The sequence below is a fragment of the Neofelis nebulosa genome, chromosome 11 (genome assembly GCF_028018385.1).
Source record: "Neofelis nebulosa isolate mNeoNeb1 chromosome 11, mNeoNeb1.pri, whole genome shotgun sequence".
Lineage (NCBI taxonomy): Eukaryota > Metazoa > Chordata > Mammalia > Carnivora > Felidae > Neofelis > Neofelis nebulosa.
In genome coordinates this window covers 29,617,673-29,645,410 of record NC_080792.1, presented here as the reverse complement: position 1 = coordinate 29,645,410, position 27,738 = coordinate 29,617,673, and the positions used below count along the sequence as shown (strand labels likewise).

At 38.3% G+C, this 27,738-nt stretch overlaps 1 long non-coding RNA gene across 1 annotated transcript; it reads right to left on the bottom strand.

Moving 5' to 3' along the window:
* Positions 1–27,443, bottom strand: LOC131489778 (uncharacterized). Its single transcript, XR_009250735.1, has 2 exons — positions 27,162–27,443; positions 1–284 (listed from the first exon to the last, which is right to left on the bottom strand). It is a non-coding gene; the product is annotated as an uncharacterized LOC131489778 (long non-coding RNA).
* Positions 27,444–27,738: the final 295 nt, after the last annotated feature.

Sequence of the window (27,738 nt, the reverse complement as noted above, 5' to 3'; positions counted from 1 at the left end):
TAATGGATTACTGTTGAAGACATCAGTAAGAACTTATGTTTATTTTAATATAGGAGTAGATGGTGACATAAAGAAAAAGTCATATGTTTATGTATATATACATACATTTCTTTGCTCTGTCAGATGATTCTGTAACAACAGCATACCCAGCACCCAGTTGTTATTTTCTATTATCATTGTCCAGTAGAAGACCCAGAGTCTCTTGGAGAAGTGGTTGTGTCTAGGACTGGGGAGGAAATATACAATAGGAACCTGGAGTGTTTCATAGAACCAGTAGGGAGGTGCTGAAAAAAAAAGCACAGTGAGAGGACTATGAATATATTAATAAATGGGGATAAAAAGACAAATATCCCTTGCAGAAGAATTACAAATAATTTACATAGATACTGCATCCTCAAAAGAAGTGTTTCTGCTGCACTTAGTAACTTTCTTTCAAAGAGCACAGTAGCATGGGAAGGGAATTGACAAGGGAATAGTAACTTTACAGTGGAGAATCACAACATAAATTACTTCAACCAAGTGATTAAAGCAATCACCGACAATGGTAAGTCATTTTGATGAAAATATCCTTAATATCATGTAATGAAAGTGGTACTTTACCTCTATAATCTGCCTCCCAAATACCCATAACCCCACTAAAAAAAAGTCATTAATTATTCATGTAGAACAGAACATAGTTTCCCAACCTTCCCAACTGAACTGAACTGACCATAAGTAAGAAACAAATATTTAAGCCGCAAACATTTTTAGAATTGTTTGTTACAACAGCCAGAAAAGTTGACCAATACAGATTCCTTTGAAAATATGATGAAAGACCTTTCCCTTCCTCACAGAACAGTGCAAGTATGTCCATACATACAAAAGATGGGGTGCAGATTTCAGGAGCCCATTAGGGACCCCATTACACTTTTTGCTGGGAAGAATCTAGTAATCAGTATCAACACAGGGTCCTACATTTCCCCGGTGGTGCTTTAAAATTCTTCCACCATCACAACCTTTATTTTGAATATTTTTATTTGGGGTTTGATTAATCTGGTAGTTTCCCTCCTACCAAAGCCCAAATACTTTGAAACCTAACTTCTTTCTTTTGGTCTATAATTCCCAGAAGGACAGATGAGTAAAGTACCACAGGCAGTTGTCCAAGGTATCCATGGAGTCCAGTAGTGCAGAAACTTTCTCCTTCCCATTGGGAGAAACCGACTGAGCTTTTGGTATAGCATTGGCTCACCAGGACTGAGGACAACTATGAGCTATGGAGTGTAACTGAACAGACTTTCTAGCTTCAACTATGCCAACAAAACATCATTTCCAATATAGTTTCTTTGTCTCTCTTTTATGTCTCCAGATCTGGGTAAGTTTACCAAGTTGTACCTGATATTGAGAGGAACTAAAAAGCAACCACACACCAACACTAATATTGATTGCCATGTGTCACCTTGATGCTGTAGTCATACTCACCCCTAACTTCACTCTCCCCACCCTCTCTTTCACTCATATTATAATCAATATCTGTGTCTCTATTTCCCTTGGTCCTCTAGCTCCCCCAGGTTAATAAATGGCACCTGGCAGTAAAAGTAGTATTCAAATCAATTGTATAATCTGGCTGCATTAAAAAAAAAAAATTGTAGAATGTGGTTTTGAAATTTTCCCAATGTATAAGTGGTTTGTAGAAATAAATGTGCATTTACTTCTATATCTGCTTGTTTGTGAATTTTTAATTATTTACTGGTAATCTGAGCAGCTTTTTTAACCAGCAAACACAGTGTGGCACAACTGACAATGATAACTAAATCATGGTGGCTAGAAGCCCAACTTTTCCCAGATTTCCCTCCCTCAAGTAGTTCTTACAATCACTGGAGAGGCTTATAGATCAAGAATCAGTCCGCCAAATCAGGATCATCTACAGCTTCTAGTCCCCAGTAGCTCCTCAGAGTAGCTGCTTTTGGCTTGATTAGGCTTCTATGACAGATGCTACCAGAAGAAATGAGAATGCAACCAACCCTGATGCTTCTGGACCTAGTACAGAGTTGCTATACCTTTTAGCCAGAAACCCATGTGGCACCTCCTCTGACAGAAGATGACCCTTCCTACTTCTGGAGTTGATGGCTGGGAAGGAGTAGGTACAAAAGAGTCATGAACCCAAAAGAGTAAACACCTTTACTGATACAACTCTCAACTTACACACACAACCAGTCACCTTTTCCCAGAGGAGCTGGGTCAGACCAACTTTTAGCTTCAGCTGTATTCAGAACTTCCATTTCCAGAGACTTTTTCTCAGAAGTTTCTTCAATCCATCTGTCCACTTGTTCATGCAAAGGACCACATAGGAGTCACTACCTTGACTGCACCTAAGCCCTATCATGGGTGCAGTCAAGATAACGTGGTAAATACTCCATTGCATACTTACACAAACACAAAAAATAGATATAAACTGGTTGCACAATACTAGGACTTTCTGTAAGTTACTCATAAATATTACTTTTATGTTTTAATTGTTCTTTATATTTTTATTCTCAAGAAAAATAACGCATATTTATTTATGTATGTACCAATGTTTAAGAATATCACTTAGTCCCCATATGCTGAAGAAGAAATCATTATCCAAGGAGAAACAAAAGTCAGAATGGAAAGTTTTTGGGGTGCCTGGGTGGCTCAGTTGGTTAGAAGGCTGACTTTGGCTGAGGTCATGATCTCATGGTTCATGGGTTCGAGCCCCGCATCCGGTTCTGTGCTGACAGCTCAGAGCCTGGAGCCTGCTTCAGAATCTGTGACTTCCCCTCTCTCTCTGTTCCTTTCCCAGCTCATGCTCTGTCTCTCAAAAAATAAATAAACGTTAAAAAAATTTTTTAGAATGGAAAGTTTTTCTCCCAAGTTTATTTGTCGTTGAGTGTGTTGCTTATTTCCATCTTCATGAACAGAAAATTATTACCTTTATCTACAACATTATGGGATTTTAACCCATAAATGATCAGTTGCCAGACTGACACTACTGATACTGTTAGTTTTATTTTTCAATGTCTGAAAGAAAAGATTTGATGTCAGTCACTATTAATGTAATATAAAAATATACATAAAGTAATTGTCAGAAAAATGTTAGAATTTCATTCAACTCACACAAATCATTAAGTATAGAATATTAAGAGGTCAGATTATTTTGAATACTAAGATAAGTAATAGAGCTTTGGATTTAGCAATGTCATTCTAATTCATAGTTGAAACAGTTAATGGCATTGGGGTATGTACTTAATCTGCATAGATTAAAGGAATCTAGAGGAATAGAATACGTTGCGAGAGACCTTCTGGGTTTTGGTTTGCTCCATAATAATTTGGAAAACAATGTAGAAATTTGTACACTCCTTAGGTTTTCTTCCTCTACTCAATATTTACTTTGTAATGCAATGATACTAATGACTTGTATTTGCATAACACTTCGTAATTTTCAAAGGCTATCAAATCCATTGTTTTGCCTGGACTTTCCAATATCCCTATAAGAAAGTAAAACAGGATTAACACCCGGTTTTAAATGAAAGAAAAGAACAACTGGCAGGAGTCACAAGGCTTGGTGAAATCAGCATAAACAGAAACTTGGAGTCTAGAAATCAGTTCTACAGAATTTCAGTAGAGGTCTTTACACTCCTCATCTTCTTTAAGTCAAATGAGTTAAAATTTGAGTCTGGCTTCAACTTCCTGAGTAACCTGGTCAAATAAGCCACCACTCCTAAATCTCAGTTTCCTCATCTATACAATAGGAAAATTTCTTGCAACTTCATCAAGGTATGTGAAATTACCAGGACGTGTATAAGTGCTTAATAAATATTTATTCTTTTCTCCTCCTTCTATTATTTCCAGGAAGCCCCAGTCACACTGTCATAGCCCCTTTAAAGATTAATCTCAAAAAAACCACAATCAGTATTCATCTGTAACTCGAAAGATGTAAAGTTGAGAAACCATGTTGGGTAGTAAATTCAGTTTGGTGAGACAGTCTGCTAGGAAGTTCCAACATTTCTCTGAATTCTGTCTTGCCCCAACTCCATAAAACAACTTGCTACATCTGCAGATCTCCCCAAGGGCAACCTATCTCAAAATATTCACCTCCTTCCATCCACCTAGTTATGGGTGCCCTTGGCATACATCACTTTACTTGCTTGATTAAAAGACCCTGTGGCTTATCATTATATGAAAGGAATCCTTTGGCTTTGGGCTGGACCCCACACAGCTATAGCACATTATTTTGTCATTCTAATTCCCAGCTGGATATCTGTGAGATTTCAAGGTGCCATATGATCAGAGGAGTCAGTGTGGTACAGCAGATGAACACTGGACAGGATGAGGCAGACATGGGTCAGAAGCTTAATCACATCTAGGCATTGACTCAATAAAGTCTTTCTGAGATTCCTATTCTTCGTGTCCAGAATAAAGATGATGAAGATGTAGTAGACTGATCTTTACAATCTTATGAGTCTATGATGCAAAGGAGCCTTGTGGTCTTTGGCCCAATAATGTCAAAGAACAAAATCACACAAAATCCAATAAAGAAACAAAAATGGCATGGGAAATCTAAGGTGGTACAAGGGTTAATTTGTCAAAGTGTGAACCAGAGGTTGAAAGACTTGCCAAACAGTCGATTAAAGCATGGAAAGGAACCTTAGATGAGATGGATAGATTTGGTAGAGGGAGTAGGGTGAGGAGTGTGGGAGAAAGAGATGAAGGTGAGCAAATCTTCAAAGAAATTTGAGTTGCCTGAGGATACACAACCAGGCAAGGGGCCAGGAAGCCCCTTCTGTGGAAAAAAAAATGTACTTTGGCAACAAGAAGTGAAAGATTTTGGCTGGCCTGCTTATTCTAGGTCCCTCCTTCCTCCCAAAAATCTTGCATTCATTGCCAGATTATTCATCCTAATTCACCCAAATGTGCCTGGGGGATCTTATAAAAGGCTTTGTAAATGGGGTATAATTTGGCAGTCTTAGGAGATGAGTAGAAACTCATAGGGCCATTGAACTCCAAGCATAAGGAAGTACAGAAAGCATCTATTTGGTGAAGCACTTCTTTGGGTGCAGATACTGTGCTAGGTGCATAGTATGCCTCTCCTATAAACTGCACACCATCACCAGAAAGTAATTATTACCCCCATTTTACAGATGAGGAAAAAGAGTCTCAGAGAGGCTAAGCAATTTGCCTATAGTTTACTATAGTTCACTTGGCCCTCAAGTTTAAAACCTCCTAATTTCAAAATCTACCCTAAATCCATTGTGCAATTTCTCCTTTCCCACCATACCTCTCAACACATGCAAAGCCACAGAGTCACAGAAGAATAGGTCTTGAAAAGTACTGTCTTTGCTTTCTCTGTATAAATAGAAGTACTGTTAGTGAGGTATGACAGTTCGAGATGTGGTTCAAAAGATAGGTTGAGGCCACGTTAGTGGTCTTGAAAACTTTAATGCAATCTTGTGGACAAGGGGATACCATTGATGTTCTGAAGGAATGGCAGAAGACAGACAAGTTGATAGATAATTAGTCTGATCTCTGGGCATAGTTCCTGGCACTGCCTCATGCCTCATTAGGTGTTTTTATGATGTTATCAGAATCATTTTTATTCTTGAGAAATGTCATCATCTAAAGTAGGTTTAGGTCTTTTCAGGCTACCTCTGCTATCTGTGATTAAACTCCTTTGGGGTCCATCATCAGTATATTAGTTCTAGATGTCTAAAGATGTTAAGCCCATTTCCCTAATCTAAGGGAATAAGAAATGCAGTTGCAGATATCCTGTTTATCTTACCTATCAGATTCTGATCAAGAGAATATTCCCTTTAAATAATGGTTCCTTGATGGGAACCCCATCAGGAAGTATCTATACCCAGTAGCATTCAGAGAGAGTTCTTTTCCTCATTAGAAATTTGGATTCATGTTTCTTTCCTGTTTTATGAACCATAACCCTTGCTTCCTAAAACAAAACCAGCCTGTTGTAAGTTATTTTTTTACATCATGCTCTATGCAAGAAAAGCAGAAGCTCATGTGAAAAAAAATAAAATAAAATAACAATAATAGTAATTACGGGACCAGTGCCACATGACAGCAGCAATAACAGCTTTCAAAATCCTTTGAGTGCAAAAGTCTTACTTGTTTTATGAGCCGACACATGGAGCTAGTCTTGAAAATAAAAAATAAGAATGGTTTCTTGCAGTTCAGATTTCATAAGAAAAAAAAATTGCATCTTTAATTAAGATTTATGGGCCTCGGTAGGGCCCAGCAAGAGGAGAGAAATGGCTCAAGAGTGTAAAAACTAACAGTTAAAAATGGGGAAATATGATTAAGGGCCTTTAATTCCTCCTGCCTCTTTTGCAGGGCTTCCAGTGGCCCCAGGCAAAACCAGGCACTTATTGTCTTTAAAACAGCATTATTCTTGGCATAAAATGTTTATGAATCAAGATGAAACTTGTAAGGAATAATAATATCAACCTTACTTGAAAGGCTTTTCTTGCTAGAAACAATATTTAGTTTAATAAAAAAAATTCTTAAGAGAAAAAACATGCATAAAAGCTTATATGCAAGGGAAGATGTATATAAATTGATGTCTTGCCTGGTGTTGGTTGAGCATTTTTAAGTTTTCATAGTAGCATATGCTGGATCTCGCTGGATCTTGTTAAAAACTTTGAGATGTAGTCAGGGCAGATATTAGGATCTCTACTTTGAAGATGAAGATTCTTTTCCAAGATGTTAGGCTACTTGTTCAAAGAGTAGAAAGGGACATAAATAAAAGTTTGATTCGAAGTTCATACTCACTCTAGTGTATCATAAAGCTGTTTCTCTAAGAATTTATCTGTGCATGTTATTTCTACATCACATACACATTTTTTAAGTTTCATGAGGGGCATTTGTCAAAAATGGAATGAAGAAAACCCAATAGTATATATTTCAATACTCTAACTATTAAAACTGAACAATAAAGATACCTTGTGCATGGATATTAAAGTGTTATTATGAAATAATATACACTTAATTTGATACAGAAAATAGAATTCATCAAGTTTCAGCTTACATTCCTCCCCAACACATTAAAAATCACATTTGAGAACAAATCATTCCAAAAATACCTGTAGCCATCATTGTCCCCACCATCACAAAGACAATTAATTATTCAATCCCATATTTGTTATTTTACTGAGAACGATTCCATCTCTTCTTTCTCTACAAATAGCATCTTCTAGGGAAGGAACTGTCATCATCACTTATTACTCTACTCTAACTGAAGTTGGGAATGTCGTCAATATATGATTTGTCAATTAAGTAGGACTTGCTTTAATTTTTAAAATTACTTCCTTAATGCTTCAAGGCATGTCCTTTTGATCTCATACTTTGATATTAATATATAAGCCATTCCTCTCATGATTGCATGGCTTAAATGATTCCTCACTCAATCCATCTTCTCAAATTCAAGTTTCAATCCAGTTCTAGCTCTACCATCCACATGAGCATCCTGTTCCTCCCAATGAGAAGAAGGAACACCTGTGGTGTCCATACCCAGCACTGGAATTTTAACTCATTTTGCTCTAAAGAGTTACCAATCTGGTAGTTACTCTTCTGACAACCTCAATTTTCCAGAAAGAGAAGAGAACCCAAAAAGTAGATGAAAAAGACTTTCCACAGGGTATTCAATATATTCGTTATGCATAAAAGCGGTCCTCATTTTCTCACCATTCTCACTAGATGAATCACTTCCATGATTTTAGAAAATATCCTTATGAAGATGATTCCTAAATCAATTCCTTTAGTCCCAAGACTGTTCCCAAACATTATCCCTAAAATCATCTGATTGAGAAACTGCGTATCTAACCACTAATGCAAACTCATTTAATTTAAAATTAAATTCATGATTGTGTCCCCAAAACTCTCTTTCCTTAGGTCCTCTAACAGTACTTGCTGTACTCATTCACCTGAAATACCTCCATTTCTATCAATACCCTTTCCATTTTTCAATGATTGGCTTGAATCCCATCATTTTGATGCAGACTCATGATCTCTTTAACTAAAATTGATCTCAATCACTTTTGAACTTCTAAAACCTATTGTAATTCTAATTGTTACCCAAGTATCTAAAACCAGTGATCTGTGTGATGTCAATAGAAATGCCTTTTTTGAAATAACTGTGCTTCAGTTTTATAAATGAAAAAAGTGTTTAAGGAGAGTTATCTCTGAAGTGAGTTGTGCAAGGTGAACTCGTGAGATACAGGGGGAAAAACATTAAATTTTCTATTTAAATCTATCTTAAATGGGAATCTATCTATTACTTGGGAATTAATCTATTAATTGGGAAATTAATTTTATCTATATCTGACATACAAGTTGCCTGCATTGAAACTTGTGTGAAAAGGTCTCATGTCCCATGCAATGCACAGGATTTCTCAGAAAACAGCAAAAATTTCTTGAATTCAAAGGATAGACAGTGGGGACCTCATTCTTCCATTTGCTTTCCAATTAAGGCCAGGTGTTGCAGTTCACTTGTGCTTAATCAAGTGGATTTATGGGTAAGGTTGTCTATTATTAGCTATATTACCTTCACAATGAAGCAAACTAGCTTAAAATATTTCTTTCAAACTTATTTGAAAGAAATAAGTTAAAAACAGTAATACAAACACAAATAATAAGAAAATGGCAGAGCTGAAATATCTATGTGTAGAATAAGCTCTTTATCAGGAATTCTATGAGAAAAAAATGAGTTATATAATTAGACTCATGGCAATATAGACTTTTAACCCCACGCTAATATGTATAGATCCATGAGATACAGCTATTGTAGTTATGATGTCATCATATTTGGGGGACACTATAATATATACATACATTATTTAAAAATTATATTTTATGATCTAATGTTCATGATTTATCAATACTATAGTATCTTTTATAACTTATAAGTGAATATTCACATATATGGTTGCTTTTTTGTTTCTTTTTATGAATAGAGATATACAATTATGTAATTTGGAGACCACTGCCCTGGAAACCTAATTCTCATACAAGGGCTTCTAGATAGTGCATTGGTGGAGAGGTACTAGTGATGATGGTAGTACCAAATCCCTAGTGTCCCACAGAGATGCAAGTTGATTGGGCACTCCAACACTACAGAGTCAAATCTAGTGCTTAACATCAATACCACCACTGCCACAGATCTCAGCCACAAACATCCTATAGGAAATAGGCCAGGCCTCAGATGCTACAGCACTGTAACAATTTCACTCATTGAGTTGTTGACATCCATAATTTTTCTACGTGACCCTAGAGCAGCAAGGTCAGACAACATCAAGAAAACCTAGAACCATTTCATGGAATCACTTGGTTCTTTAAGTCTCCCCTCGTGATCTAATAATTTCCTTTCCTTTTTTTCAGCTTTATTATTTTCCATCATTTTATCTTCTATTTCATCTATTCTCTCTTCTGCTTCTTCAATCCTCATTGTCACAGTATCCAGTTTATTTTGCATCTCAGTTATAGCACTTTTTATTTCATCCTGACTAGTTCTTAAGTCTTTGATCTCTGCAGCAAGGGTTTCTCTGGTGTCTTCTATGCTTTTTTTGAGCCCAGCTAGTAGTCTTATGACTCGTTCTAAATTCTTGTTCAGATATATTGCTTACATCCATTTTGAGCAACTCCCTAGCTGCGATTTCTTCTTGACCTTTCTTTTGGGGAGACACTCCTCCATCTTGTTATTTGGCTAAGTTTATGTCTTTTGAATGTTTTAAAAGTTTGTTACATTTCCTGCATCTGAGAATACTGCTATATTAAAAAGGGGTCATACGTTGCCCAGGCCATGGCAGTTCAGGCAGTATTTCTTGTGAATGCTGTGTGCACTCTGCTGTTGCATTTTGGCTGCTCTTTCCCACTACTCAGTCCTCTGCAGAGTTCCTCCTTGTTTGCAGTGGTGGAGTGTTTGGACATTTAACTAGGTGTGCTTTGGTTTGTTTGTTGAAGTAACCCTGGAAAAAGGGAGGAGGGAAAAAAGAGAAAAAGGAAAGAGAAAAAGAAACCCCCCCAAAAAAAAGAGAAAAGGAAAGAGAAAAAGAAACAGAAACTCAAAAAACTATAAAGCTGATTCCAAAGAAAAAGGAAGGAAAAAAAACAAGAAGAAAAGGAAAAAGAAAGGAGCAAAAAAGAAAAAAAAGAAAGGAAAAAAATAAAGAAAATAGCCTAATTACAAAAGAAAAAAAGAAAGAGGAAGAAAGAAAGAAAGAAAGAAAGAAAGAAAGAAAGAAAGAAAGAAAGAAAGAAAGAAAGAAAGAGCTGTCTGTGTTGTTTTGAAGCCTTCCTTTTTCAGGGCATTTGGTACATGGGGGTGGTGGCTGTGTTGGTCTTCTGGAGGAGAGGCTCATAAGTGATGAATCACTGAGTTCTATTCCTGAAGTCAATGCCACACTGTATGTTAACTAACTTGAATTTAAATCAATAAATTTTAAAAAGAAAGAAAACCTAGAGCCATAACTTTTGTCCAGTGATTAATCCTGCTCTTCATCATGTCAAACATCCAGTCTCTTGCCACCATCACTTCCTTAGCCCTGACAAATTTCATCTCTTAGGACCTTGTATATTCTTGCCTTTCCTCTATGATCAAGACCACCCTAGACCATCAGACATATTCTAGTAACAGTGAACTCAAAGGGAAGTGGTAAGACTCCCAATTCCTTTCTACGAAGGGTCTTAGCTGCTTCTTTGTAGTTTTGTGGATTCAAACATGTGGGGAAGATGCTGTCTTCCAAGCTCCACATGACAGCATCTGAGACACAAATGGAAGTGGAAAGTTTAGAAGAAGGCAGACTCTTACTTCCTCCATCAATATCCTCAAAGCCCCAATTTCTTTCCAGGCATGGACCCATTACTTGGATCTTCTCATTTTTTCTGATAATTCCACATAGAACAAGGGAAAACAGTAGAGTGTAGAGGTTTGCAACACAGGATTAAGGGCCAGATGGCCTGGATCACCTCACAATGCTACCACTGACCTGCTGTGTTGCCCTTGGGCAATCAACAAGGTCTTTCTGGCCTCTCCTTGCTGGTGGAATGAAAAGGAAACTGAGGCACTGAGAATTCAATGAGCCACTTCTTATAAAATACTTTTTACAGAGCTATCTTTCACATAAAAGTACCTAATAAATGTTAGCATTAGGAATTACTATCATTATTACTATAAATTTTCTGTTTTCCAAAAACTTCGAACACCATATGCTATTCTCCATATTTATTTGCTTAATGGTTAAATGAAGAAGTAGTTGAATGACTGAGTGATGCGTTTTGCCTATTATATCAAAATTGTTTTAGAAGTGTGAATTTCTTTAAACATAATGTAAGCCCACAATATTAAGATTGTTCCTAATTTGTATGTCTTCTCTACAATGCCTTATAATGCTGTCAATATTTTTTTGCTTCTCAATAAATATGGAATAATCACACACGCAAAAAAAAAATATCTGCCAAGCAGCCAATGCATATTTTTTTCTTTGGTTGGCCTCAAATTTTCATGACTTTAACCAAGAAAAATGACAATTGATAACAGGAATCTGAAAAATGACATGTTCCCTTCTCTCCTATGTAATTTTTAGTTGCCTATGTTGTCTGGCTTCCCTCTGGAGTTGCCTGTATTCCACCAACATAGTTTTAATCATCAGGGAACTCCCAGGAATGACTCTAGAGGAGACTTCTTAGACCTGCACATACCCATCACCAGCACTTCCATGTGGAAAACCTCCTACAGTGCCTCTACTGCATGGCCTCAATCTAAAAAGGCATAAAAACCAGGAAATCTTTGGGCTTGATCAGAGCCCTAGAGACATACTGGTGCCAAGCTGAGAGTAACTGAAAAGGTGAAGACATTGCCAAATACATGAATGTTAAACACAGGAGAAGAAATAGCAAGAGGAAGTGATCAAGACATTTAACATCAGGATACCCTGCCTGAAAATTTATGGTTTCTTTCCTGTAAAATATATTCATTCCGTGTGATTTGAGAGCATATAGTGAATTTAGGAAAAGTATTTTTAGAATGCAACAGAGAAATATGAACTTATAGATAGCCTCTGGGAAGCAAACTGATGCCTAGGGAATGCATTAAAATATAAGACTGTATGATCTCAGGTGTTACATCATTAATAATATATGCCTCTAAGTCCATGGTAAAGATACTCAAGTATCTTAAGGTACACAATCTTGGAGACGCTAATAAGAGATTCTTATTTTCTATGAGTTCATGGTTCCACATCTATCTACCACATGTTGATAGAACCACACTTCCTCGAGAGTAAGAGACCAAATGTCCATTCTACCTGGTCTGCCAGAGCCAGGAAAATAAACCAGTGATGTGGTTATCCCCACATGTGTGTTTCTTTCTTAGAGCCATTTGGCAACTGAAACCTCAAAAGTAATGTCTATTAGTGTATCAGTCATAATGGATTAATAGTGCTGTGATAACAAACATCCTTCAAAACCTCAGTGTCTGAGAGCAACAAAGTTTCATTTCTTGCTCATACTACATGTCCATCTTGGATGGTCTGAGAGCTCTGCTCCACTACATGTCCACTTCAGACCCCAGGCTGACACAATAACCATCACCTGGATGTTGACAGCCACTGTGGCATTGGGAGAGAGTGCTCTGGTGAAAGAGTCCTGGAAGAGGCATAAAAGTCTTCCTACAACTCATTGGCCAGAATTAGTCACATGACCCCATCCAACCACGAAAGGGCCAGTAAGTTTAATTTTCACATGTGTCTCAAAGGCAGAAAGAAACAGTGTGAACATCACTAAGAATTCCTTCAATCAGCAAAGATGAACAAATGTCATCTTATGAACATAAACTTAACGCCAAAGGCAGGGGGGTTGGAGGAGAATACAATATTATATTTGCTCTCTAAGAGATAGCAATCTTTTGGGATAAACAGAACATCCAGAAAAGTAACAAAAGTTAATTAGTAGTGAAGACCATTTACAATCAAAAGGAATATGAAACCCCTAAGTTCTAGAATGCCAGAATAGCACATAGTTTCCCCTTTAATATGTTGCAAACTATAACTGAAAATTTCAAATTATACCCTTCCAATCATGGCTCCACATTCCACTCTTAAATTTATTCAAATTACTCTTGTCTAAAAATCAGTATGTTATTGGATAGCTTTCTCTTCCTTTCTAACATATTAGCAAAATTACTACCATGCAGAGATCTTACACACACACACACACACACACACACACACACACACATTTATATACCTAAAAATAACTAATGAATAAGCAAAAACAAGGGATATTCTCTGAGAAACAATTTTTTATAGTGGGATAATTTCACCCCCAACACAGGTATATGTGCAAAATTAAAGTTTGTACTTCTGCATTACTACTAAGTTTCACCTGTCAGATTTGGGGAAACACTTCAAATAAAACCAAGAATTCTCACTTTGAAAACACTAAAATACAAGAGAAATGTGTAGGGCTGCCTGGGTGGCTCAGCTGGTTGAGCATCTGACTTCAGCTTAGGTCATGATCTAGAGATTTACGAGTTTGAGCCCTGCATCAGTTTCTGTGCTGACAGCTCAGAGCCTGGAGACTGCTTCAGATTTTGTGTCTCCCTCTCTCCCTGCCCCTCCCCTGCTCACTCTCTCTCTCGCTCTCTCTCTCAAAAATAAACATTAAAATTTTAAAACAATGTGTAAAAATAGTGCATTTTACCCCAACTGCTATTAATATACTATGTTCCTCAAGAAAGTAACATTTGCTGATTAAGTTTCATTATCTGTAAATTGAATGGTAAACTATACTAGATTGTCTATAGGGCCCTTTCCTGAGCTTGTATTTCATTTTAGAGAAAAACTGCTATGGTAGTCCAAAGATAAGCAAAGAGGGCATTATGAGCTCAATAGGAACAGAACAAATATGACATAAAATCATAGAGGTCATAAATAATAAACAACCTCTTTACATTTATTACACACACACACACACACACACACACACACACACACTATTCAGATTCCCTTGCACTTATCCTATCTTTTATTCTAAATTCACTCCTTTAAGGGAGAATATTTATAATCATTAACGACTTTTCCACTTTCAGAAGAAGGAAAGAGAATCAGACCTGAAAGATTATACAACCTCAAAAGTTTTTTGTTTTGTTCTGTTTTTATTTTTATGTATGAACAAGGATGCACTGCTCATTAGAGACATGATCAGTGTGAAATACTAAAAACTGCATCATAAATGTGCCCAGCATATTCTGACATTCAGGAATCTTTCTCTCATGAATTAATTCATGATTTGAAGAATAGGTAAGGAAAATCAAGAGTGAGATTACACACACACACGCACATATACATATACATATACATATACAGTTCAGAAAAGGCTTATGAGAGTAACCCACACTGACTGCTAGGATACTCCAAGGAAAATCATGAAATAGACTGTGATCTGCATATCTTGAAACATGGGTTATATGCTATTAGAAGAGGGAGATAAGGAATGAAAGAAGGTCAAAGTCATACTTGCTGAGTGAGCAATACCAATAAACATATTCATTTAAGAATAAATGGAGGGTGGGGCGCCTGGGTGGCGCAGTCGGTTAAGCGTCCGACTTCAGCCAGGTCACGATCTCGCGGTCCGTGAGTTCGAGCCCCGCGTCAGGCTCTGGGCTGATGGCTCGGAGCCTGGAGCCTGTTTCTGATTCTGTGTCTCCCTCTCTCTCTGCCCCTCCCCCGTTCATGCTCTGTCTCTCTCTGTCCCAAAAATAAATTAAAAATGTTGAAAAAAAAAAAAAAAAGAATAAATGGAGGGACTTCTTCCAAGAAGGATGGAGTAGCTTGTGGGATTTCCCAAAGAATAAATAGAAAAGGCTTATAAACTCTAAAAGCATATATTTAAAGCTATCAGGAAGTTGCTGATTCAATAATAATTAGACTAATCAAGATTGCAGAGAGTGCGAACTACAGAGAAATTGGCTGGTGATCTGAAGCCACTCTTTCCCTACTAACACTGGCTGATTCTGGAGACGGGAAAAGAGGAAGAAGAGTCAGGCCAGGCTTCACCTGGTCAGAAGACCACTACAGAGAACTAGATTACTACCCGATTTGGTGATCTCACAGGATTGAAGAGACCATCTTAGAGATTTGAGAAAATTCATACATACCTGACTTCTCCCTCAAGATATTTGCTAAAGTCTTTTTTTTTATTTATTTAAGCTTTATTTTTGAAAGAGAGAGAGAGACAGAACATGAGCTGGGGAGGGACAGAGAGAAAGGGAGACACAGAATCCAAAGCAGGATCCAGACTCCGAGCTGTTATCACAGAGCCCGATGTGGGGCTTGAACTCACAAACTATGAGACCATGACCTGAGCCGAAGTCAGACACATAACCAACTGAGCCACCCAGGCGCCCTGATATTTGCTAAATTCTGAGGTAACACAGGGTGGGAAGTTAGAAGATAATCGTGAGCCTCTGAAAAGCAGAGCAGAACTCTTGGTACTAGGGTAGTTTTTGTCTGTCCTAAAGACAGAAAGATTAGAGTTCAGCTGAAAGTTCTTCAAGGATACACCCCAGGAGAGGAGTGAAACAAGGCAGACTGTGCTTTCTAAAAACTGCAACCCACCCTCAGTTGAAGCCTGTCCCTGATTGGAGTAAAAATGATCAGCTACCACTGACTGAATCAGACTAGCAGAGGAAAGGTTGAATTCTCTCAGAAAGAAGATATCATATGAAGTTACTAACAATTTTTACACACAATATCAGGCATTCAATAAAAAATTACTAAATATGTGGAGTGCCTGGTGGTTCAGTTGGCTAAGCATCTGATTTCAGCTCAGGTCATGATCTCATGACTGGAGGGTTCAAGTCAGCACTGGGGCTCTGCTATCAGCACAGAGCCTGCTTCAGATCTTCCTCTCTCTGTGTCTCTATCTGCCCTACCCCTGCTTACACTCTCTTTCTCAAAAATACAAGCCCATTCCTGCCTCAGTGCCTTTATACATCCTGTTGCCCCTGCTTGGAATGCTCTTATTAAAGATATTCCTGGGACTCACTCCTTCAGGGTCTCTGCTCAAATGTTACTGCAGCAGAGTATCCATCTCTGGCCAACTTATACTCCATTTTCTCCATAATACTCAATACCATGCGATATATATTTATCATTTTTGTTTATCGTGTATTTCTCCTAATTAGAATGCAAGCCCTATGAGGGCAAAGGCTTTATCTATTTTGTTTACAGCTATTTCCCCAGGGCCTGTTATGTAATAGATTTTTAATAAGTATTCATTGAGTGAATTAATAAATGCAATTCTAAAGTTCATTAACATTTTTTAAAAACTATTAAAAATTAATAAACATAATAGAATTTGTGAAAAATTGAGAAAAAAACACACAAGAATAAACTGACAGGTGATCTAGCAATGCCTTCAGAAGAATAAAAGAATTGATGTTAAAATGATAAATATGTTTTTTAAGTAGTGAAAGATATGCATAAAATGGATTAAAAGTAGAAAAAAAATTTCAAGAACTTATAGTTTAAAAAAAAGAATCAATAGAAATTCCAGAACTTGAAAATAAAGTACCTGAGGGTGTCCAGGAGCTGTGATCCTGTGCGGGAGGGCCCTGTTCTCTCCAGGCAGCCTGGGCCCTGCCGGCCTGTGAAGCTGGGCGTCTAGAGCTATAAGGCCTGTCCTTGAGGATGGGAGGATGGTTCACAGATGCAGGTACCTGCCCCAGAGAGGTCTGGCAGGGCAGCAGGGTCCAGCAGGCTTGGGGAAGGTCCTGTCACAAATTTTCATCTGGGTCCTATTCAGTAGCCTCCATATCATTTTGTTGGTAAGCTGTCTGGTTTTGCCTACTCTTAGTGGCTACTCATAATGGTATTGCCAGCTGATTGCCTTTTAGTACAGCTTTATGTGTATTCCTTTTTACCTGCTTCCTAATAAATCGCCTTTTGTAATTTCTGCACTGTATTTTCCCTTTAAGTGTAAAACATGGTTCATATGAAATAGAGCTATTTGCCATTAAATTTTCATCAAAAAAATAAATACATAAAAATACCTGAAAATAAGAATCCAAGAGATAAGTTAAAAAATCAGTAAGACACAGACTGGAACAGATAGATTCGATATAGATATAGATATGGGTAAAGATTAAAATATAGATATTATCAAATGGAAATACAGAAAACAAGAATGGAATATACAGAAAAGTGCAATCAAGCATGTGAACATAGTAAGAAAAATATAATTGGATACTCAGAAGAAAAAGAGTAAAATAATGGGCAAAACAATATTTGAAGGAATTTCCACTGTACTTCTATAGCAAACAAATTTTAAAAATTAAATATTTAAAATTATAATGGTATCAAAAATATAAAATACATAATAATAAACCTAACAAAACTTGTCTAAGATATGAACACTGACAACCACATTACTAAGAAATAAAAGAAAAACTATATAAATCAAAGAATATACCATGATCATGGATTGGGAGAACCAATATTATAGATATTAATTCTCCCAAATTGTCTAGACATTCACATTAATCCAAAAATAAATCACAACACATGTGTGTTTGTATGTAAATTGACAAGTTTGTTCTAATTCTTTATGGTCATGGAAGGGATAAGAATAACTCTGGTAATCTTGAAGGTGTATAAATCCTCTTCTTGGTCTTCAGCTGCAGGATTTGTACTTCCAGATGGCAAAACATATTATAATATTATCTTGTGAAAGTGCACTTTTGGCAAAAATGTAGTAAAACGGACAAAAAGGAGAACAGAACGGAGAATGTAGAAACTGACCCATATCTTAAAAAATCATCTAATTTATGACAAAGATAGCATTATAGTACCTTAGGAAAGAGACTTTTCAATAAACGATGTTTGTGGACAAAAATATATCATATATAAAATATCAATACCAGATGGACTGTATATCTTAATGTGAACATAAAACCAGTAATTATTTGCGAGGAAATCATAGGGGTATATATTTAATACCTTGAAGTAGGCAAAAATGAAACAAAAGAGCGAAAATCAAAAGAGTACTGATAAATAAGACTTTATTAAATTTAAAATTTTCTGCCTATAAAAAGAAACCAATAAGATTTAAAAGGAAAGCCACAGAGTGAGAAGATATTTGTAATACATCAATCTAAAAAAGATTCATGCCCAGCATACATAAAGAATTTCTTTGAATCAATAAGAAAGACAGCAGGAAAATGAGCAAAAGATTTCAAGAGGAACTTCTTAAAATCCAAATGTTGAAATGACAAATTGACGTATGAAAAGGTGCTCAAGTTCATTAGAAATCTGGGTATTGGAAATTAAAACCAAAATAAGGAGCATCTGGGTGGCTCAGTCAGTTGAGCATCTGACTCTTGATTTTGGCTCAGGTGTCACCATTGGTGGGTTCAAGCCCTGCATCAGGCTCTGTGCTGACAGCATAGAACCTGCTTGGGATTCTGTCTCTCCATCTCTCTCTGCCCCTCCCCTGCTCTCTCTCTCTCTCTCTCTCTCTCTCTCTCTCTCTCTCTCTCTCAAAATAAATAAATAAACTGAAAAAAATAAATAAATAAAACCAGAGTAAGATTCAACACAGAATGGCTAAAATGAATGATGATGACTGGAACTCTCATACAGACTGAAAGTGAAAGTGTGAATTATTAACAGTCACCTGAACTGCTACAGCTAAACAGGCAAAGTTCAAAAAAAGAACATTGATTGGTAAATAAGTCAATTTGAATTTTTAAATGATTCATTTTAACACGAGATATTATTACAACTTTGATGCTTTCACACACAATCACCTAAAAAATCTAAATATTTATAGATGTATGAATCAAGTTTTTCCAATGCCAATTGAGCAAAAAAACAGTATTCATAGTATTTGTGTGTTTATCTCTCATGCTGCACACATCCTTGGGGTTCTGTCTTCCAGCTCAAAACATCAACCACCATTATGATATGTGTTATTGACAGAAAACATTTTCTCAACAGAATTATATGTGCCAGGAATAAATGTTTGCAGTGGAAATATTTTTGCTTTTTAACATTGAGCACAGGATATATTTCATCTGGGGTCCATGTGCATCCCATCAATGTTCCATTCTACAAATATCTAAAACTATTCTATTCTATGATTGTGTCTCAAATGTCCACACTACTATTAATCATCCAACAAAATTATTATACTTTATAAAGTGTCATGGTAGTTATCTTTGTGAGTTTATCTTTTAAACAGCATTGATGCCTAAATATTGACTTCAAGGTGTTAGTGGAAATCAAAGAAGATCATATCTTAATGCTACTCAGCAGTGTTAACTAATGACCATATAAACGCCTGTATGTCCACCTTCTGGGCCTCCCATTGTTCTGCTTCATTGCTCTTCCCTTTTCCTCTTCCTATCCTAACTTCCCACAAAAATTCTATGATCCTCTGTATTATCAAATAATAATAATTAATAATCTACAGAAGCCATTGCTTTATCAGTAATTCCAACAGTGTGAATTGGAGCTTCAGTGAACTGATGTCTCTCAATAATAAATAAACATTTATTCAATAATAAATAAACATTTTTTAAAAATTAAAAAAAATCTAGATAGCCTTCAAAGGAATAATATACTCAGTTTTGAGTACTTAATGCAGGTAGGTGATTCTCAGATTGCTTTCCTTTACCAGGACATCCTAAGATCCCAAGTCCATGAGAATGATATATGGGCACTTACACAGGAGATATGGAAGTTGAAGAGTGGAGGGGTAAGTTGGAAACACAAACATTGTCTCCTTCAAAATTATCTCAGGGACCAAAAAAAAGAAAAGAAAAGAAAAACACAGATTGCTCTTCCTTGCTTGTGGCTGCCCCTTGAACATAAGAAGCCTTCCCATGTGGCAGTGGGGTTGACATCAAAACTATAATAAAAAAAAAAATACTGAATCCCTTTCTAAGCCAAACACTGACTGTTAGGCCCCAGGAGCTCCGAAAAGATGTGAGAAAGAGAGACTTCTTCTGTCTCCATTGAAGCTGGAGTTTACAGCAGCCAAAGTCATTTTACCCCATATTTGGCAAAGCAATCCAAAAGCTGTATCCAATCCTGCAGCTAGGCTAATCTCAACTTTCAGCACTGTCTGCAAACAGATTTGGGAATTGCCAACTGCCTGATTCCACTGGCCTGGGAAAAGTTCTTTAGCTAAGTGCTGCTCTGTTCTGCACTTCAGTATTGTCTTTGAGCTAGTAGATGAAATAAATAACACCCATTGGACAAGATTGGAGAGGGGGCACATGGGCAGGTTTTGAGGAAGGGGAATTCTCTATTAAATGCAAATGCAATAATCATGCAAAAAGCTCTTAACATCTTTTAGTGAGTCAGTCAGCTCTTGGGTTAGCAAGTACACCCAGCACTACATGACCACCCAAGGTTATTACTGTTGAAAAGGGAGAGAAAGTGTGAAAATCATCTCCAAAGAAGAACAGGTCTGTATGAAGCCAAGCAGAAGCTTAGCATCCAGTCTTAGTACTCTAGTCTTAGTACTGTAGGTTTTGGGTGAGAAAACAATCAGGGTAGTGGACAACAAAAACAAAAAGTCTGTGAGAGGAAAAGTGTGAGAATTCTGAGTACTAGGCTTTTAAGATTGATAGAGATGCTTCCTTGAGGTAAAAGAGAACTCAGGCCCTCCAGAGAAGCCCTGCTCTTGGGAAAAGTTGTCCGTATGACAGTTTCAGAAGGTCACCAGCACTAGATCCCATGACTTTCTTCTCATCAGCTCCAGTCTACTTCTGGCCCTAGTGATCTCAGAAATGCCAGTCTTCATTGGAATCAGGGTCTTCTACTGTGTGAAGCAGGGTCTGACCCTGACTGAGTTCCCACTCCTGCTTTTTCTTTGTGGGCTAAAGTTTAGCTTCTTTCCCAGTTTCCACCATTCAGTGTTTTCCACTTTCTACTTTTGTCTTTGCTAGTCCCATCCCCTATAAAGGTCTTGCCTCCATGAGCCCAGATGGGAATGAACTCAAGATCAGCTTTGCTTGCCTCAAAATTTTCACACCACCATATATTGTACAGGATTATCTAAGGGAGCTGGAGGGCTAGAGGACTGGTCTGGTGGTGGCACCAGAATCTAGGATAAAGAGAAACAATTCCAGTCTTCAGGTAAATTGAAAGAGCTAAAGAGGAAGACATAGGAACATAGGGACAGAGCTCTCTACCATCCACAGCAACCCTGGGCACCAGCAGAACTCCCCTGGAAGCCCCTGACAATGAACATCTCAGAGCTCATTAGCATTTTAAAGATACCTGGAAGCTTCAATCTCCCAGTTGGAACATGATTTCAAGTGTCAGCTTAAGGGAATCAAGGCATTCCCCTCCCTTTATTTACATGTAAAGCAGAAAGAAGGACAATAGTTACAAGTCGCTGTGCCCCTGGAAAAAGAAGGTGTGATAATCACAGGATAACATTATCCCTCCAGAGCACCTCCTAGGCTCATCCAGCTGTTGCCCTCAGCTAGCCAGCTGCTTGGAGGACTGTCACATTTGGGATGAAGGTGGAAGACATTTTTAGGTTTGTTGATAATTGAGTGAGGCAGCAGGTAGGAGATAATTGCACTTAAAGGCAGGGCCAGCACACAGGTTTGGACCTCAGGCTAATCCTTCAGATCCTTTGAACTGAGTGATTTTTTTTCTCTTGCTGGAAGAAGAGGAGAGACAATTTTCCTATGAGAGCTTCCAAAAGAGAGAGGAGAAAGAAAAACTGTGAGGCTCTCACCAGGTGAGAAGGAGAAGGAACTCTCAGCTGCCCTTTGTTGAGTTCGAATATTCATCCCTCTATGTACATGTAGTGCAGTCATGATGCCCACCAATTATGGGAAGGGCAAATGATGCTATTGCCACAGAACTTCAGGAAAGATCCAAATCCTTGTCTACCCATTGGTCTGCAGCTGGAAAAATATACTTTCTCATCAGCCTGGCCTCAGTACAATTCAAAATCCTCACATAGAGCATTTTCTATAAAACAAATGGAAAAGGCAAAGAATAGAAACAGCTCTGTTAACAAAATAAGGATGGATTTTGCTTACTAACTTAAAGTTCAGTCATAGCTGTGGCTATCCCTACTCTCTTTGTTCATCTACTTCTGTCTGGGAAGGATACTGAAGCATCCCAAGTCCCGCAGACTACCAATCCAAAGCAGAGTTTGGTTAGCACTGACCCCATGAGAACGATGGGACACAGTACCCCCAACCTCTGGTATTACTAACCCAAAATGAGAATTCTCCATAGTCTCCTTTGGCTGTGAGCATGCTGCAATTGAAATCTCTAGTCCCTTGAAAAGGGAAAGTAATGTGTTATCTGCCCTGTAGAAGGTCTCTCTTTGTCTTTGGAGCATCTTAAATTACCTTTTCTTTTTTAATTTTTTTAATGTTTATTTCTTTTTGAAAGAGAGAGAGCACATGCATGCAGGCAGGGGAGGGGCAGAGAGAGAGAGGGAGACACAGAATCCAAAGCAGGCTCCAGGTTCTGAGCTGTCAGCACAGAGCCTGATACAGGGCTCGAACACACAGACCGCAAGATCATGACCTGAGTGGAAGTCAGATGCTTAACAGACTGAGCCACCCAGATGCCCCTTGGATTATCTTTTAAGTTGTCACTTTCACACCCTCTGATAGTCTCTTTGGCACCTGCATTTACAATCATTCCTCTAAAGCAATTTTCTCTGTCTGGGTGGCTTGTCCAGACAGAGCACATCCACCTGTCTGTCACTAGGCTTCTTCACCTAGTGTTCCAAGCTTATATTCAGGGTTAGGGTCACTGACAGTTATGTGGGCTCAGCAGCTTTTACAATTATCTCTGAAGGCTGTGTGTCTCAATCCAAGTTCTTTATAAACTGAGGGATGTCTCTAATTTCATATTGTTACAAAGTAATAGCTCTACTCAGCCTACCTTTCTCTAGCACTAAGAGATGGTTCTCAGATGCAGACACTCTTACTTACAGGAAGAGTTCTCTTTGGGATATTTGGAAATTGTCCCTTCCCCAATGTTCTCTGTGCTTTGAAGGCCCATGAGGCTTGGGCATGTTGGGAGGGTTAGTGGAGAGGAGTGATATGAGGTTGTATTAATCGGGGTTTAGTGAAGGAAATAGTATCATCACAATTGTCATGGAATAAGGAATTTCCAAAAAAGGATTAGACCCTATGTGATTGAGGGAGTCACTGGAAAAGTAAAGGTTTAGAGTTGAAGGGTCAGAGAGAAAGGTCCTTAACTAGCATGGTATGTCTGAATGAATTGGAGCTTACAGGAACATCTGGAGGTTAGGAGTGTCTAGATGCTGGAGTCCAACTGTGAAGAAGGCTGTAGATGTCTGCAGAAGGCATTTGGCTCTGTGTAAGTACTACCTCTGTGAGTTTGCAGGAAAGGGTAAGATGGCAGACCATGGATGCTATTGGTCAGCAAGTCCACCAGTTGAGATCAAGAATAAATTGAAACCCACGTGCACCTCTGTGTCTATCTTTCGTCACTTCTCACTGACAACCTTCATTTTCTGTTTCATATCCACCTCCCAAATCTCATGCAACTTCACTTTTGAACCCAACCCAGAAAATCTTAGACATTCCCCGAGATTCTGGGAAATCTAGTTTCTAGTGTAACAAAATTGGCAATAGAAATCCAGTATACTTGTACCTACTCTGTAGTCCCTCTCCACTGTCCCATCACCACCATCACTGAGGCAGGAAGTGGGTTTCCCCCAGACATCCACAGCTCTCCCAGATTTAAACACAACCACCTCCCTTTAGTGATTGACATTTGTTTAAACCTGATTTCACCTAGGTTCAACAAACATTAAGGAACACAGAATGTGTGGATACATAGTATAGTTTTCCTTGAGAGTTTCATTCTCTTGGCACAGTCTGGTTGCAGATGTCTGTAGGATATGCCCATAGGATATCCTATGGAATATGTCTATGGGATATGTCTATGGAATATGTCTGCCAACATATCTTCATCTGGCCTGATTCCCATCCTCTCACTTGCACTTACATTTCCTGAAATTTTTCTCCTGAATACTCCTAGTAAACCAAAGAGAGGATCTATAGAGGGCTCTTTGCTGGTTCTAAGTTTTAAACTGAGAGACAGAATGAAATAATAGCTGTCCCTGCCAACAATTGCAAATGCCAAGGCCAGAATTCAGGAGCAAGTTATAAGACCAAATAAACTGGACCTTCTTGCTACAAAGTCCCAGTAGCTTTCATCCCTTCTCACTGTGACTTGCCCTAAAATGCAATTCTTCCCCATGGGTGCCCTCACTCTTTATTTATCTTAGAACTATATCTCACTCTCCTTTTTATTTCCCAGTCTTTCCCAGTCCCTTTCCTTTTCTTCCACCTCCTAATTTTTTTTCTTCTCCATTTCCAAAATCCACAGCCCTTGAAAAATCCCTTGTGAAATATGAATACAGTGTTTCTTAGTGTGATTGGTGGATCCCCTGTTTTGAAATCCCCATGATTTTATTAACAAATTCTGGGCCCCTGTTTCAAATCTACTAAACCAGGACCAGGTGATGGATGGATCCACGAATCTGAATCTCTAACATACATTCTAAATAATTCTTACATAAACCCAGTTTTTAAAAACACTGCACTAAAGGCTTTAAGAAAACAAATTAATATTATTAATGGTTGGTTCCTGATACCTTATCCTTAGGCCATGAAAATAGTTTACCCTTCTTTTATTTAAATATCTCCTAATTGCATTATTCAATATGTTGTGCTTCTGTTGAAAATAGGCTTGAGCATCTAAGAGGACTAGCATAAGACCACAGTCATTTGGAAATGGGTGTTACTGGAAAGGGGTCATTAGGAGATAGAGCTGGGTGAAGGGGTTGGGGTAGAGGTCTCACACTAATAGTATTCATTGGGAAAAGGCCAGGACTTCATTCTCTTGCTGTTTCCCCCATAAGACATTTTCTGCAACTTTGGAGATGATAATAATGCTCTGTTCTTTTTCTAATTGTCCAGACTTCCTGAATATCTTAGTTTGCTCAGGCTGCTGTAACCAAATACCACACACCCAGGAGGGTGGAGAGAGGTTTAAATAACAGAAATTCATTCTTCAAAGTCCTGGAGGCTGCAAGCCCAGATCTGGATCTGGAAGGGTTCTGCTTCTAATGAAGCTTCTCTTCCTGGCTTTTATACAGCAGTCTTCACATGGCCTTTCCTCTGAGTGCACAAAGAGGGATGGAGCTCCATTGTCTCTTCTTTTTTTTTATTTTTTTAATGTTTATTTATTTTTAAGAATCAGAGACAGACTGCAAGCAGGGGAGGGGCTGGGGAGGGGCAAGGAAGGGGCTGAGAGAGAGGGAGACACAGAATCTGAAGCAGGCTCCAGGCTCCGAGCTGTCAGCACAGAGCCCAACATGGGGTTTGAACTCACAAGCTATGAGATCATGACCTGAGCCAAAGTCAGATGCTTAACTGACTGCACCACCCTGCTGCCTCTCCAGTGTCTCTTCTTATAAGAACACTAATTCTATGGATCAGGGCCCCACCCTTATGACCTCATTTAACCTTTATTACTTCTGTTAAAGCCTCTTCTCCAAATGCAGTCACACTGAAGGTTAGGGCTTCAACATATGAATTTGGGAGAGATCCAAACATTCAGTCCATAATACTAAGCTTAATGCTGGAGCTCCAGAACAGGTGGATGGCTTTCAGATGCAAAAGAATCACAAGTTATCGGCAGAGGACTTTGGGCATAAGACAATGGGTTCTTCTGAATGACAGACTCAGAGCCTCCTTGTAAGAATTCTTATTAACATGATGCATATATCACTGCATCCGTCAAGACCTCCATCTTATCACAGAATGCTTCTCTCAGGCCTCACCCCAGCTTATCATACTTGCAGGTCATTCTGTTTGGAGTTAAGAGTGGCTCTCTCTTCTTTGTCCTTGGCCTTGCCCTCTCTCCTAAGGCGGCAAAAATATCTATTACAGGGTTTCTCAACCTTGGCAGTATTAACATTCACGGATGGACAATTCTTTGTTGTGGCTGGCTATCCTACATATTGCAGAATATTTAGCAGGCTCTCTGACCTTTACTCACTGGATGCAGATAGGACCCATTCCAGTTGTGAGAACAAAAAGTGTCTGTACACGTTGCCAAATGCCGCTCTGGGGATGAAACTGCCCATGGTTATGAACTATTTAACCTAAACATCAGCTTCTTCATTTTACTTGCATTTCTAGGGACTCAAGTACTCATTCAACTTAAATCTTGAGCTTTAGATAGCCTGATTTCTGTTCTGTTTTTTATCATCATTAGGACTCTAGGAAAAGTATAATATTGTGCCAGTCTTCTTCTAATGCCACAAAGTGTGACCTGAGAACCTCTGAGGCATCAAAAAGAATGTGCTCAGAGAATTTATGACTAGGGACACAGCAATGCTATGAACTTAGAGAAATGATTTGCCCTTGAATATTTTCATTCATAGAACAAGGAGGATCTGATGAGGGCTCGTTAAGTTCCCTTGCAGCACTAATATTCTATGAAATGTTCCAATTTCTGTGTAAAGCATCAACAGACATTAAAAACAATTATACTTCTGACCCACAGTCTGGATAATTTAACCAAATCTAAGAGTCAAATTTCTAGGATGCAAGAGCAATAAAAGTTATAGCCCCTGATCTTTTAAGTAGCTCAGTATATTGGTCAGAAAGTTCTTGAGTATTACAGATGATGAAGTTCAGTAGTTTACAAAGAGATGAACAAATCAAGGAAGACTTCACAGAGGAGATGAGAATTAAGCTGAGTCTCAGAAAACTATTAGGAAAAAGAGAAAATGAAAAGAATACTTTGAGTTGCTTGCACTGGATCACAACTCTGTGCATTAGAATCACCTGGGAAGTTTCTTCACTTCCCTCCCCTCCCCCTTGCTCAGGCATCACCAAACATCCATTAAATCCAATATCTAGAGATGAGGCCTGGGCATTGGCATTTTTTTCAAAGTTCCCTAGGTGATTCTAACCTGCAGGCAGTGTTGAGAATAACCACTAAGCTAGGCAAAGCAAGATGAGTAAGGCTTTCATTATTTTAATATGTTATAATAACACTTAGCACCTGCAAGGTCTTTTCATGCTCTTGGCATTTAACTTGAAATGTATATTAATTACTTACCAAAAGAAAATCCCAAAAGGCCTCTCCTTGGCCCTGACATTAAGCAGGAGCATGAACACCTGGGGGCTCTATGGGTGTCTCTGTTGGCAAATGCTCACACCTGTTCTTCCTCGCCCACCCACACAGTGGTAAGAATGAAAGCTCCTCCAGTGCACTCCTCCAGCAGCCCGCACATGCACGTGTTGCAGGTGCTTATCAAGGTGTAGGGCAATGTATCTGTTCCTCTTCATTTTCCCCCAACAGATGGTGCAGTAGTATGCACAGTGCCCAGTTCATTTTGAATAGCTGGAAGAACAAATGAATAAATGAAAGAAAGTCAGCCAAGGATACCAACCCAGTTTCAATATCTCTTGCATTCTGGAGAATTCATTCTCATCAATTCTCTGACCTCCTGGACTCTAGATCTGACCTGGATAGCCAGATGATACCTTCTTGGCCTCTATTGTCTTTACTGTTCACATTGAGCTTCACCTCTCTCCTCTGTTAGCCCATGGAGTGTGGAGAGAATCCTCAACTTTCCCAGTTTCCTCTGGAAGCAACTCTTACCTGCCAGACGTTGACCAGACTGCCAAGTTAG